The sequence below is a fragment of the Aquarana catesbeiana genome, linkage group LG04, assembly GCF_042186555.1.
Source record: "Aquarana catesbeiana isolate 2022-GZ linkage group LG04, ASM4218655v1, whole genome shotgun sequence".
Lineage (NCBI taxonomy): Eukaryota > Metazoa > Chordata > Amphibia > Anura > Ranidae > Aquarana > Aquarana catesbeiana.
In genome coordinates, this window is record NC_133327.1 from 51,594,138 (window position 1) to 51,606,983 (window position 12,846).

A 12,846-nucleotide genomic window follows, 5' to 3' on the forward strand; every position below is an offset into this window, starting at 1 on the left:
AAAGTTGGGTTATGTTTAAAAGTTGGGTTATGTTTAAAAGTCGGGTTAGGGTTAAAAGTAGGGTTAGTGTTAAAAGTCGTGTTAGGGTTAAAAGTAGGGTTAGGGTTAAAAGTAGGGCTAGTGTTAAAAGTCGGGTTAGGGTTAAAAGTAGAGGTATGTATAAAAGTCGGGTTAGGGTTAAAAGTAGGGTTAGGGTTAAAAGTAGGGTTAGTGTTAAAAGTCAGGTTAGGGTTAAAAGTAGAGTTATGTATAAAAGTCGGGTTAGGGTTAAAAGTAGGGTTAGGGTTAAAAGTAGGGTTAGTGTTAAAAGTCGGGTTAGGGTTAAAAGTAGAGTTATGTATAAAAGTCGGGTTAGGGTTAAAAGTAGGGTTAGGGTTAAAAGTAATGTTAGGGTTAAAAGTAGGGTTATGTATAAAAGTCGGGTTATGTTTAAAAGTCGGGTTAGGGTTCAAAGTTGGGTTAGGGTTAAAAGTAGGGTTAGGGTTTTAAAGTAGGGTTATGTTTAAAAGTCGGGTTAGGGTTAAAAGTAGGGTTAGGGTTAAAAATAGGGTTATGTTTAAAAGTCGGGTTAGGGTTAGGGTTAAAAGTAGGGTTATGTTTAAAAGTTGGGTTAGGGTTAAAAGTAGGGTTAGGGTTAAAAGTAGGGTTAGTGTTAAAAGTCGGGTTAGGGTTAAAAGTAGCGTTATGTATAAAAGTTGGGTTAAGGTTAAAAGTTGGGTTAGGGTTAAAAGTAGGGTTAAGGTTAAAAATAGGGTTAGGGTTAAAAGTAGGGTTATGTTTAAAAGTCGGGTTAGGGTTAAAAGTAGGGTTAGGGTTCAAAGTAGGGTTATGTTTAAAAGTTGGGTTAGGGTTAAAAGTAGGGTTAGGGTTAAAAGTAGGGTTAGTGTTAAAAGTCGGGTTAGGGTTAAAAGTAGAGTTATGTATAAAAGTCGAGTTAGGGTTAAAAGTAGGGTTAGGGTTAAAAGTTGGGTTAGGGTTAAAAGTAGGGTTAGGGTTCAAAGTTGGGTTAGGGTTAAAAGTAGGGTTAGGGTTCAAAGTTGGGTTAGGGTTAAAAGTAGGGTTAGGGTTAAAAGTAGGGTAATGTTTAAAAGTCGGGTTAGGGTTAAAAGTAGGGTTAGGGTTAAAAATAGGGTTATGTTTAAAAGTTGGGTTATGTTTAAAAGTTGGGTAAGGGTTAAAAGTAGGGTTAGTGTTATAAGTCGGGTTAGGGTTAAAAGTAGGGTTAGGGTTAGGGTTAAATGTCAGGTTAGGGTTAAAAGTTGGGTAAGGGTTAAAAGTAGGGTTAGGGTTAAAAATAGGGTTAGGGTTAAAAGTAGGATTATGTTTAAAAGTAGGGTTAGTGTTAAAAGTTGGGTTAGGGTTAAAAGTAGAGTTATGTATAAAAGTCGAATTAGGGTTAAAAGTAGGGTTAGGGTTAAAAGTAGGGTTAGGGTTAAAAGTAGGGTTAGGGTTAAAAGTCGGGTTAGGGTTAAAAGTAGGGTTAGGGTTCAAAGTTGGGTTAGGGTTAAAAGTAGGGTTAGGGTTAAAAGTAGAGTTATGTTTAAAAGTCAGGTTAGGGTTAAAAGTAGGGTTAGGGTTAAAAATAGGGTTATGTTTAAAAGTCGTGTTAGGGTTAAAAGTTGGGTTAGGGTTAAAAGAAGGGTTAGTGTTAAAAGTCGGGTTAGGGTTAAAAGTAGAGTTATGTATAAAAATCGGGTTAAGGTTAAAAGTTGGGTTAGGGTTAAGTGTAGGGTTAGGGTTAAAAATAGGGTTAGGGTTAAAAGTAGGGTTATGTTTAAAAATCGGGTTAGGGTTAAAAGTAGGGTTAGGGTTCAAAGTAGGGTTATGTTTAAAAGTAGGATTAGTGTTAAAAGTCGGGTTATGTATAAAAGTCGAGTTAGGGTTAAAAGTAGGGTTAGGGTTAAAAGTAGGGTTAGGGTTAAAAATAGGGTTATGTTTAAAAGTCGGGTTAGGGTTAAAAGTAGGGTTATGTTTAAAAGTCGAGTTAGGGTTAAAAGTAGGGTTAGGGTTAAAAGTAGGGTTAGGGTTAAAAATAGGGTTATGTTTAAAAGTCGGGTTAGGGTTAAAAGTAGGGTTATGTTTAAAAGTCGGGTTAGGGTTAAAAGTAGGGTTAGGGTTAAAAGTTGGGTTAGGGTTAAAAGTAGGGTTAGGGTTAAAAGTTGGGTTAGGGCTAGTCTTAACTCTAACCCAAATTTTAACCCTAACCCTAAACCAATTTTTAAAGTGAAATGTACTGACTAAATAGGCTCAATGTAGGTGATATTGGTGGATATAGGTGACATTGTGCTTATGGTTTTTCTCAATGGCCTTTTTTGCCCAGTTTTGATGCTTTGCTTGGTTTACTCAGCAGCAAGCTGCAACGTCAGAACACATCCTTCAGGGACTGCATTCCACCAGTTGAAATGCTAATTATTACATTGAGGTAAGTTTGGACTTTTTGGTTTAAACTTTAACCTACTAAGCGTTAATCAAATGAACAGGCACACTAAGTGTATATTTCACCAAAAAAATGTATTTATGTTTTTTATTTACATTTTTGACACAATCAAATACAGTGTAGAACTGCTTCATTCTTTCAAAAACAAAATTGTTTACATCACAAAATAAGTAACTAAGTATTAGGCTCATCCCTATTTTTATATAAAAATGATTTAAGTTAAGTTTCTACCATATATATTTTAATTATTAAAAAAAAACACAGAACTAGGATTTTTAATTATAAAGTATGATAAGTAAATGGGTCTTGGAATGCTTCAGGTTGCTGGGAGGACAAAGAAGGAGCACTTTCTCCATAGTACTGAGCAAGACTTGGAGCATTTGTGAAACGATAAGGTGGCCCCCTATTGCCCATTGTATTGATTTCCTGGTCTGTAACTTTGTTGCATAGGCATCTAGTAATAAAATGGGTGGTTGGGAAAGAAGCATAAGTGGCTGTTTGTTGGCTGCAGTGGAAGATTTCTGTCTGTCTGGAAACTGTTTTGGGGACTGGGGATATATGATTTGATGATCTGCATCACAGAAATTTGCATATCCATTTTCAGGGCATCGGGCACCTGGTCAAAATAGGGCACAAGGGTATTGGCAAATTGTTGGGAGAGAGACAATTGCCCGGTAAAACGATCTGACAGATCCTTTAATAAAGTGTACATTTTCTCAGACACTTTTTCATTTGCCTGTTTGATGGCACCCCCCCTCTTAGATGTGCGCCAATTGTGCACTGGTGCAGCAGCCCCCACCTCCTCCTGTTCCTCTTCCCCAGCTATCTCAGCCATTTGCTGATTTGGAGATCCTGGGTTTGAAGGCTCCTGTGTTGGTGATGATGAGTCTTCTTCTGCAGGTTCATCGTCCCAGTAGGTGTCTGTGCTGCAAATCACAAAAAAAAACAGACCATTGTTTTTAGGGGGGTGGGTAATAATTGGACAGAAACACAGATTCATAATACCTTTTTAGAAAAATTATCTTCGCATCTCCAGAATGGGTCTCAAAAATTCAAGGTCTTTGGCATACGAGTATGGTGTGAAGGACTTTGCAGCCAAACCACTTCTCATACTCCGTTCCTTTTTTAAATGACTATTAAAGCTATCCTTGGCACTGCGCCATCTGGTTTGCAAAGCTTTTACTGCACAACAATTAAAACATATTTTTGTTATAATTTCAGATACCTGGCAACTGGACACTCCATTTCTAGTCTGCATTTTCAGTTCTTGATTGGGAAATCAACTGCTAGCTACCTAATCCGGGACACGTGCTCCATCATTTGGGATGTTCTTAAAGAGGTGGTCTTCCCAAAACCTACAACTGATGAATGGGCAAAGATAGCAGATGTCTTCTGCCAGCAGTGCAATTTCCCTAATTGCCTGGGTGCTATTGACGAAAAGCATATAGGCATCCAGAAGCCAGTAGGCAGTGGCAGCAGCTTTTATAACTATAAAAAATATTTTTCATTTGTGCTTTTTGAAATGGCAGATGCCAATTACTGTTTTGTATATGTCGATATAGGGTCCTACGGCAGAAGTTCAGACTCTAGTATATTTACCCACTCAACCTTAGGGCATCTTCTACAAGAAAATAGGCTGGGACTACCAGCCAATAGACCACTCCCTGGAACTAGTGGGCCTGCAATGCCGTATGTGTTTGTGGCTGATGAAGCATTTGCACTAGGGGAACACCTTCTCAAGCCACTCTTTGAGCCCCAAAAAAAGTGTGTTCAATTATAGACTCACTTGGGCCAGGAGAGTTGTTGAATGTGCTTTTGGCATACTGGCCAACAAATGGCGTTTGTTGCACACACCAATGTATCTAAAGATTCAACACGCTATACAGGCTGTGAAAGCTACTTATGCTCTCCATAATTTTATTTGAGAGCATGACGGGTTCCAATTTGAGGACACCCTTGCCAATCAGGCCATGACAAGAGCTGAAATGACATCCACTCTGGGCAGCAGGAGTGGTGCTGCTTTCCGAGAAAATTTCTGCTCATATTTCATGTCACCAGAAGGTCAGCTGCCATGGCAGCTAGATGCAATAGCCTAGACAGACCAAATTTGACAGATCTTCTAAACATTGTGAATGTGTTTTTTTGTAAAGCTTATATTTGTTCAATTTTTCGAGCTCTGGTCTACTTTTTTTGCCTGCATTGAAAAATGTGTATCTGACATTAAGATACCATTAAAAACAAATAGCCTAATTGTTGGGGAATTTTTTTATAAAAAGATTTTAAAGAAACATTAGTCTCAAACAGAGCAATACAGCTGTTAGGGAAATACAAGTCTCATATAGCATTGCAAGGCTGACAGTTACAAGCATCACTGACAAAGGTCGAGGCATGCTAGAACCAGCAGGACTACAGGCTAAACATACATTATGCAAAGGTCTATTAACTTTTGAAACAAAGGGACATTTTAATCTCCTACACTTTGGGGGCTACAATTACTGGATAGTGACTAGACATGTGCAGTTTGTCAAATTTGTAAGACTTTTGATAAAATAGGACTTTTGGAGGTCTCTGAATTCAAACAATTACAAAATAATAAACCAGAAATTTAGCTGAAATTCAAATCAATTCAAATGCAAAAAGAAAAAATTAACCGAATTTGCTCACAGTCAAATAAAATATAATTCTAATTTAAAACATGATAATAGAATGTTAACAAAAAAAGAATATAAAATAACAGAAAAGAATAGAATAAAATAGAAAGAAAATAACGGTTATATTCTTAATATTTTCTTCTATTCCCTATTTATTCTTTTTCTATTCTTTTCTAGTTTAATTCGTTAGAAATTCGGCTGAGTTTTATGAAATTCCGCATAATTAAACAAAATTAGGCATAATTCAACACAAATTCGAAAGAATTCAACACAGATTTGGAAGAACTGACCCAATTTGAAGGAAATTTGACGCAATTTGAAGGAAATTTTACCCAATTTTAAGGAAATTTGACCCAATTCTAAAGCAGAACTCCACTAACTCCCTCATAACAATTCAAAAATGTAGCGAATTTAAAAAAATTTATTTATAACTAATTAAAACAAACTAAACCCACAAAAATGTTTTGGTCCCGCACATGGACACATTCATAGTTACAGTGGATCTAATAGTCTACACACCCCTGATAAAATGTCAGGTTTCTGTGATGTAAAAAAATGAGAAATAATTTATTTTTCCACCTTTAATTAATGCTGAAGTTTATTTGGGGTTAGTCAGAGACACATGATGGCAGGTGTTTACTGACTCCTTAACATGAGTTTGAATGTGATTGCTTAATTCTGAACACGGCTGCATCCCCAGTTATAGGAGGATGTGCACACTTATACAACAACATTATTTGAGTTTCTTATTTTGTCTCCCCCCATAAAAGATTTAAGTAAGTTTTTCTGTTGAGTTGGTACAGTTTATAGGTCACATTAAGGTGTAAAAAGTTCATCAAATGATTGCTCTTTCTCTCATTTTTCAACATCACAGAAACCTCAAATTTAAACAAGTGTGTGTAAACTTTTTCTATCTTACTTACATTTCATGTCTGCATGCTTCTTGGAGAAACTATCCCATTGTGGATACAGCTCCTTGGCAATTTCAAGCCACCCCTGGTCCCATTTTCTACGATCCTTGTGTTGGGGATCAGCAGGAGTGTACAGATATGTTCTTGGCCTCACCAGGCTGAGCAGATGCTCAGTCCTCACCATGTTTGCTGTAGTCCAAACTGGGATTTGCTGGTTCTCAAGGCATCCTGGGTAGTTTATTTTTAAACGGCAGGTGTTTGATCACATGCTGCTTCCAAAAACGCATCAAAAACGCATCAAAAATTCTAGACTTGCGTTTTTCTTGCATGCCCATTGAATTCTATTACATGCAAAATGCTGCATTTTGCAGGAAAAAAGTCCCTGACCCTTTCCAAAAATGCAGAGGCACAAAAATGCATTGATGTGAACATGTTCCATAGGAATCCATGTTAAAAAATTTCCCTGCATTCCTGCAAAATGCATCAAAAAACACATTAGTATGAATCAATCCTAAGAAAACACTTAATTTCGAACGTGATGCCTGTTTGACAGCTAAGATCCCAAACTGCATATCAGAGCCATTATTAGGAGCTCTTTCTTCACAAATAGCTGCAATAGCGTGTGACAATGTTAGTATTTGCAAAAAGTTTTTAAAAGTTACGTAGTTAGGTTCAGTTGTCAATTGCAACAATGTTGCTATCAATACATAAATCAAAATTCCGTGTTTCCACTTGATCTCCGAAAGATTTACCCCCGTCATGACCAGGCCATTTTTTTCTTTTTGGCACTGTGTTAGCCACTTAAGGACCGGAAGGGTTTGCCCCCTTAATGACCAGGCCATTTTTTGTGATACCGCACTGCTTCACTTTAACCGACAATTGCGCAGTCATGCGACGCTGTACCCAAACAAAATTGACATCTTTTTTCTCCACAAATGGAGCTTTCTTTTGGTGGTATTTGATCACCTCTGCAGTTTTTATTTTTTGCGCTATAAACAAATAAAGAGCGACAAATTTGCTATGGCTCTTAAAGGAGCCGACTTAAAGGTACGGCGATTCGCGGGATTGAGCTGACCTGCTGCCGTATAATGATGGAGGCTGGTTGGCAAGTGGATTAATTTAACTGATAATTGTGTGGTCATGCAATGCTGTACACAAATGAAATTTATATCATTTTTTTCCCCCACAGATAGAGCTTTGTTTTGGTGGTATTTGATCACCACTGGATTTTTTATCTCTGCCCTATAAATAAAAAAAGACTGACAATTTTGAAAAAAAAAAAAAAAAAAGGATAATTTTTACTCTCTGCTATAAAACATATCCAATAAATAAAACAAACTCATATTTAGGCTAATATGTAATCTGCTACATATTTTTGGTAAAAAAAATTCCCAATAAGCGTATATTGATTGGTTTGTGCGAAAGTTATAGCATCTAAAAACTATATATACACTGGAATTTTTTATTTATTTATTTATTTATTTATTTTAAATTCTAGTAATGGTGACGATCAGTGACTTATAGTATGGCGGGTAATCTGACACTAACTAACACTTTTGACACTTTGTGGGAACCAGTGACACTAATACAGGGATCAGTGCTTAAAATATACACTGTCACTGTACTAATGATACTGGCTGGGAAGGGGTTAAACATTTAGGGCAATCAAAGGGTTAAATGTGTGCCTAACCAGTGTTTATGTGTGTACTGTGAGGTGCTTTCACTAAAGGATATGCTGTTTTTTATTCCCAGCTTTGCAGGAAAACAAAAACCAGCACATCCCCTATGACAGGATAGAGCTCTGTATTATTTACATTGACTGAGCTATTTCCTGTCTTCCTCCTTGCCGATCAGTGGGTGCTGGTGGTCATCCATTGGCCAGCACCCACTGATCAGCTTGTGCTGTGACTAATCATGTATGTCCCTACCTGGAAAAGCAAAATCCTGAATATATGCATGATCACTTGTCAAAGTACATATAAACAAAACAAAAACAAGTGAAAAAACCCTCTAATATCAAGTACATCATTACTGTAAATAAATTAAAATAAAGTTTCCATTTCAAGTCCTTATTATCTACATGATTTTAGAGCCTTTTTTTTTTGCTTGGTTTAGTTTTGTTTAATTGTGCATTCACAAGATTTTTGTGTACACAGAATTTGGAACATTGTATCATTTTGATTTATGTAACTTGAGGAAGTGGTTTGACACTTTGATTACTGATTTACATTAGGTTTGGTGATAGGGTGAGCGCAAGAGTATTTTTTGTTGTAATGTTACTAAATCATAGTAGTAGTTAGGACTGCAGTTTACAGAGGAGCCTTGATGTGGGCACTGCAGCTTATGCATTTGCAAATGTGTGCAGACAAAACCCTCTGTTTTTAATGTACATTGTTAGACAGGGTCAATTTGGTTGTTTTTCAGGCTGATTGATAAGTGTTGGAAATCTTTTGTTTGTTTGTGATGGAACAGTTAACAGATAACTTTTTTTGAAACTTTCAGCAATACAGTTCCACAGTGCAAGAATCACAGTGCTTCCGTAACAAACTAGCTGATTTCAGGCTACCCGGTGCATACATCCTCAAGGTGGAAGTCCATGAAAGCTAGAGCCCTAGGAAGTACCTACAGGGGTTCCAGATGCTATTGATAATCACATCTTGTGGCTTGACCTCTACATGCTTCCCATGCAGGTCTCCAAACTTCCTTCTGTAGAGCTTTCCCCCAATGTATTAACAGCACAGAGAAAAGGGCAGAGCCCAGAAAATGCCCTGGAAAATACAAAATAAGCTTAACTCCTTCCCATCCTGGGTAGCCTGAAAAATCCACACGGCCTTAACCCAGCACCTGGAAGGCCCTTGCCCCTTTTTGGCTATAACAGCCTCCACTCATCTAAGAAGTCTCAAGGGGATTTTGGAGTGTGTCTGTGGGAAATTGTGTCCAATCAGCCCACAGAATATTTGTGTGGTCAGTTACTGATGATGGATAAAAAGACCTGGCTCACAATGAGTATTTGAATTCATCCCAAAATGTTCAGTAGGGTGGAGGCCAGGGCTCTGTGCAGGACTATATTACCAGTGTTTTAGACCAGGGTGGTGCTGTGGACATAGCATATCTTGATTTCAGCAAGGCATTTGATACAGTTCCACACAATGATCTAATACAAGAGTTGTATAAGCTAGGACTTAACCCTTGGGTGGTTCAGTGGATATGCAGTTGGCTAAAGGACAGATCCCAGAATGTGGTTGTAAATGGGGTTCACTCAGAACAGAGACCAGTCACTAGTGGGGTACCACAAGGCTCTGTACTGGTCCTTTTCTATTTAACTTATATTTAAGTGATATAACTAAAGGTTTGTTGGGCAAGGTATGTCTTTTTGCTGATGACAGAAAGGTGTGTAATAGGGTTGATATCCCTGGTGGTGTCTGTAACATGGAACATGATTTGGCATTCCTTGAAGATTGGTCAAAGCAGTGGAGACTGCAGTTCAATATTTCTAAATGTAAAATAATGCACCTAGGCAAAAAAGAATCCCCTTAAAGAGTACAACATTGGGGGTCCAGTGATACCAGCACTACAGCAGAAAAAGATTTGGGGTTGCTTATTTCAGATGATTGCAAAATGATCAAACAGTGTGACCAGGCAGTGGGAAAAGCAAATAGAATTCTAGGATGCATCACTAGAGGGATCACCAGCAAGAGGAAGGAGGTTCTGATTCCTCTATATAGATATTTAGTGAGACCTTATTTAGAATACTGTGTCCAGTTCTGGAGACTTCACTTACAAAAAGATATTGATAAGATAGAATGAGTTCAGAGACAGGTAACAAAAATTGTGAAAGGTTTGGGGGATAAAACATATCGGGAGCGACTTCAGGAACTTAATATGTACAGTCTGGAGGAAAGAAGGGAAAGTGGAGACATGATTGAAACCATTAAATACATCAAGGGAGTGAATAATGTTCAGGAATTCAGGCAATCTTTTCAATATGAAACCAAAATCAGGAACACAGGGACATGACCTCAAACTAAGTGGAGAAAAGTTCAAAACAAGTCTTAGAAAGTATTATTTTACTGAAAGGGTGGTTGATGATTAGACCAAACTACCAACAGAGATAGTGAGACAGTCAACAGTAAACGGCTTCAGATATGCTTGGGATAAACATAAATCTATAGTTAGACAACAAGCTTAATGAAAAACAAAATACAAAAAAAAAAAAAAAAATTGGCAGACTCGATGGACTACTCAGTCTTTTTCTGTCGTTACTTTTCTATGACTTCATAATAAATTCATTAAGCCATGTCTTTATGGGCTTTGTGCACAGGGACATAGTCAATCTTTTGGAAGAGTGTCCACATACTTTTGTCTTAAGGGTAGGGGGATGGTCAGATGTTGACAAATGTTTGCTCATATAGTGTATTTTTCCATGGTACCTAGCTATAGACATTTCTAAAGATAAAACTTTTTTTGTTAAAATAAAATAATTTCCTATTTAACCTCTAATTATATTTTTGTTTCCTTTTAAAGGATGAATTCACCTTTACATACATTTCCCAAATGGGTTCTCCTCCGCAACAGTGTCAGTGTTCCAATATATTAAAATGCTGTGTTCTGTTCCCCAAACAAATGCCCTCCTCTTAACTGCTGACACCATTGTCCTACCGTTTGTTCTGCCAATGGCAGGACTCACACAGCATAGGATGCACTGCCCATCAAATCTACAAACAGGAACTTCCCACCTCCCTATCCACCCTCACATATGCAGTCCACTTCCCATTACCCTTGCAAAAAAGCTGAAGAGCATAGGGACCCTTTTGGGAAACATGTTTAAAGGTGAACTTACCCTTTAACTTTTCTCCTTGTTGTTTTTAAGGCTCGTATACCAGATATTGGACAAATAGTTTGCATTCCTCTTCAATGACATCACAGAATGAACAGAAGGAACCTTACAATTGATACTGAACTTGTCCTTCTGGGATTTTCCAATGTCCTGAAAACAAACATCTTCTTGTCTTTCATTTTTTCTTTGATCTACATAGTCACCATTTTTGGAAATTGCTTTATCTTATGCATTGTCTTTATTAACACTCGTCTGCACATACCCATGTATTTTTTCATTTCTATTTTGTCATTTGTTGATTTGTGCAATATCTCATCTGCTGTACCTAAGCTACTTATGGACCTCTTCTCTGGTCATCCAACGATATCACTCTTTGGTTGCGCAATACAGATCTATGTCCTGTTACTGATAGGAGCCACAGAGTGTCTTCTTCTGGCCGTTATGGCTTATGACCGGTATCTTGCCATCTGCCATCCACTCCACTATCCAGTTCTTATGAAGTGGAGTGTTTGTTATGGGCTGATGGCCTTTGTATGTATTTTTAGCTTGGCCATTGTCATCCTTCCATCTTTAGCCATGCCACTGAAGTTATGTTACCCAAACCAGATTAATCATTTTATGTGTGAGGTTCTGGTTGTGATAAAACTAGCATGCAGTGATACCTCTGATAATGAGATAGTGATATTCGCTATGAGTTTCCTTTCTCTTTTCTTTCCATTTGTCCTTATTTTAGTGTCTTATGTTTGTATTATCTCCACTGTACTGAAGATCCGTACCGCTGGACGGTCCAAAGCTTTCTCTACATGCACCTCACACATTACAGTGGTTGCCCTGTACTTTGGGACTGGAATGGTGACATATTTAGGACCTTCATCAGATGTCTCCTCAAACCAAGAAAAATATGTGTCTATTTTTTATGTCATAATATCGCCAATGCTGAATCCCGTCATTTACAGTCTTAATAATCGAGAGGTCAAAAAAACGTTTCTAACTTCATCTTAAATTCTAGACAGATATAGAAGACACAAATTGTGCAGCTCTGTAATCTTTGAAATGTCATCAAATATAAATGCAATCATTGTAAGTACCTGACTTGGTATCAGCCTCTTGCAGTCCCTGTACAGCAGGGCTAGAGTGTTATGCCCCGTACACACGATCGAACATTCCGACAACAAAATGCATGGATTTTTTTTATGTTAGCTCAAACTTGTCTTGCATACACACGGTCACACAAATCTTGTCAGAAATTACAAAATTTAAGAAAGCGGTGATGTACAACACGTGCAAAGAGCTGAGAAAAAGGAAGTTCATAAGCCGGTGTGGCTCTTCTGCATGCGTGGAACTTTGTGCATCGGAATTGTGTACACACGATCGGAATTTATGACAATGGATTTTGTTGTCGGAAAATTTGAGATCCAGATCTCAAATTTTGTGTGACGGAAATTTCCAATGGAAAATGTCCGATGGAGCCTACACACAATCGGAATTTCCGACAACAAGCTCCCAACGAACATTTTCCATCGGAAAATTGAACTGTGTATACGGGGCATAAGAGGAAGAAGCAAAGCAAGAAGCCAATCAGTGTATGTGCTGACAAGAAGCATGCTGACAGGGGGATAAAGGAAAGTGACAGAAGGATGAGCTCATAGCAGTGCTGCATGTCCTTGCTAGGACAGGTCCAGTATGATCTGGATCAAGAGGAAGTGGGTTGAATGATGCTGGCCATCAGATGAAGGACATCTAGTGGCCGAAAGAAAATACAGCGGGGAAAATCTTACTATTGAAAGTGAATATTGTAGCAAAAGTTGGCTTTGTTATTTTAGCTTTTAATGGGCTATACATTTTTAACTTCTTGGCTGGAGTTCTAGTTTATTGGTTTGTTTCATCATAAAATAAAAAATAAAAAAAACATTTTTACTGTTGAATTTGACACTGAAACACAGAAGCTGTCCCTCTCCAGGACTACACACACGCTGAAGCTAAGTGAAAATGTATGCTAAGCCAAAACGT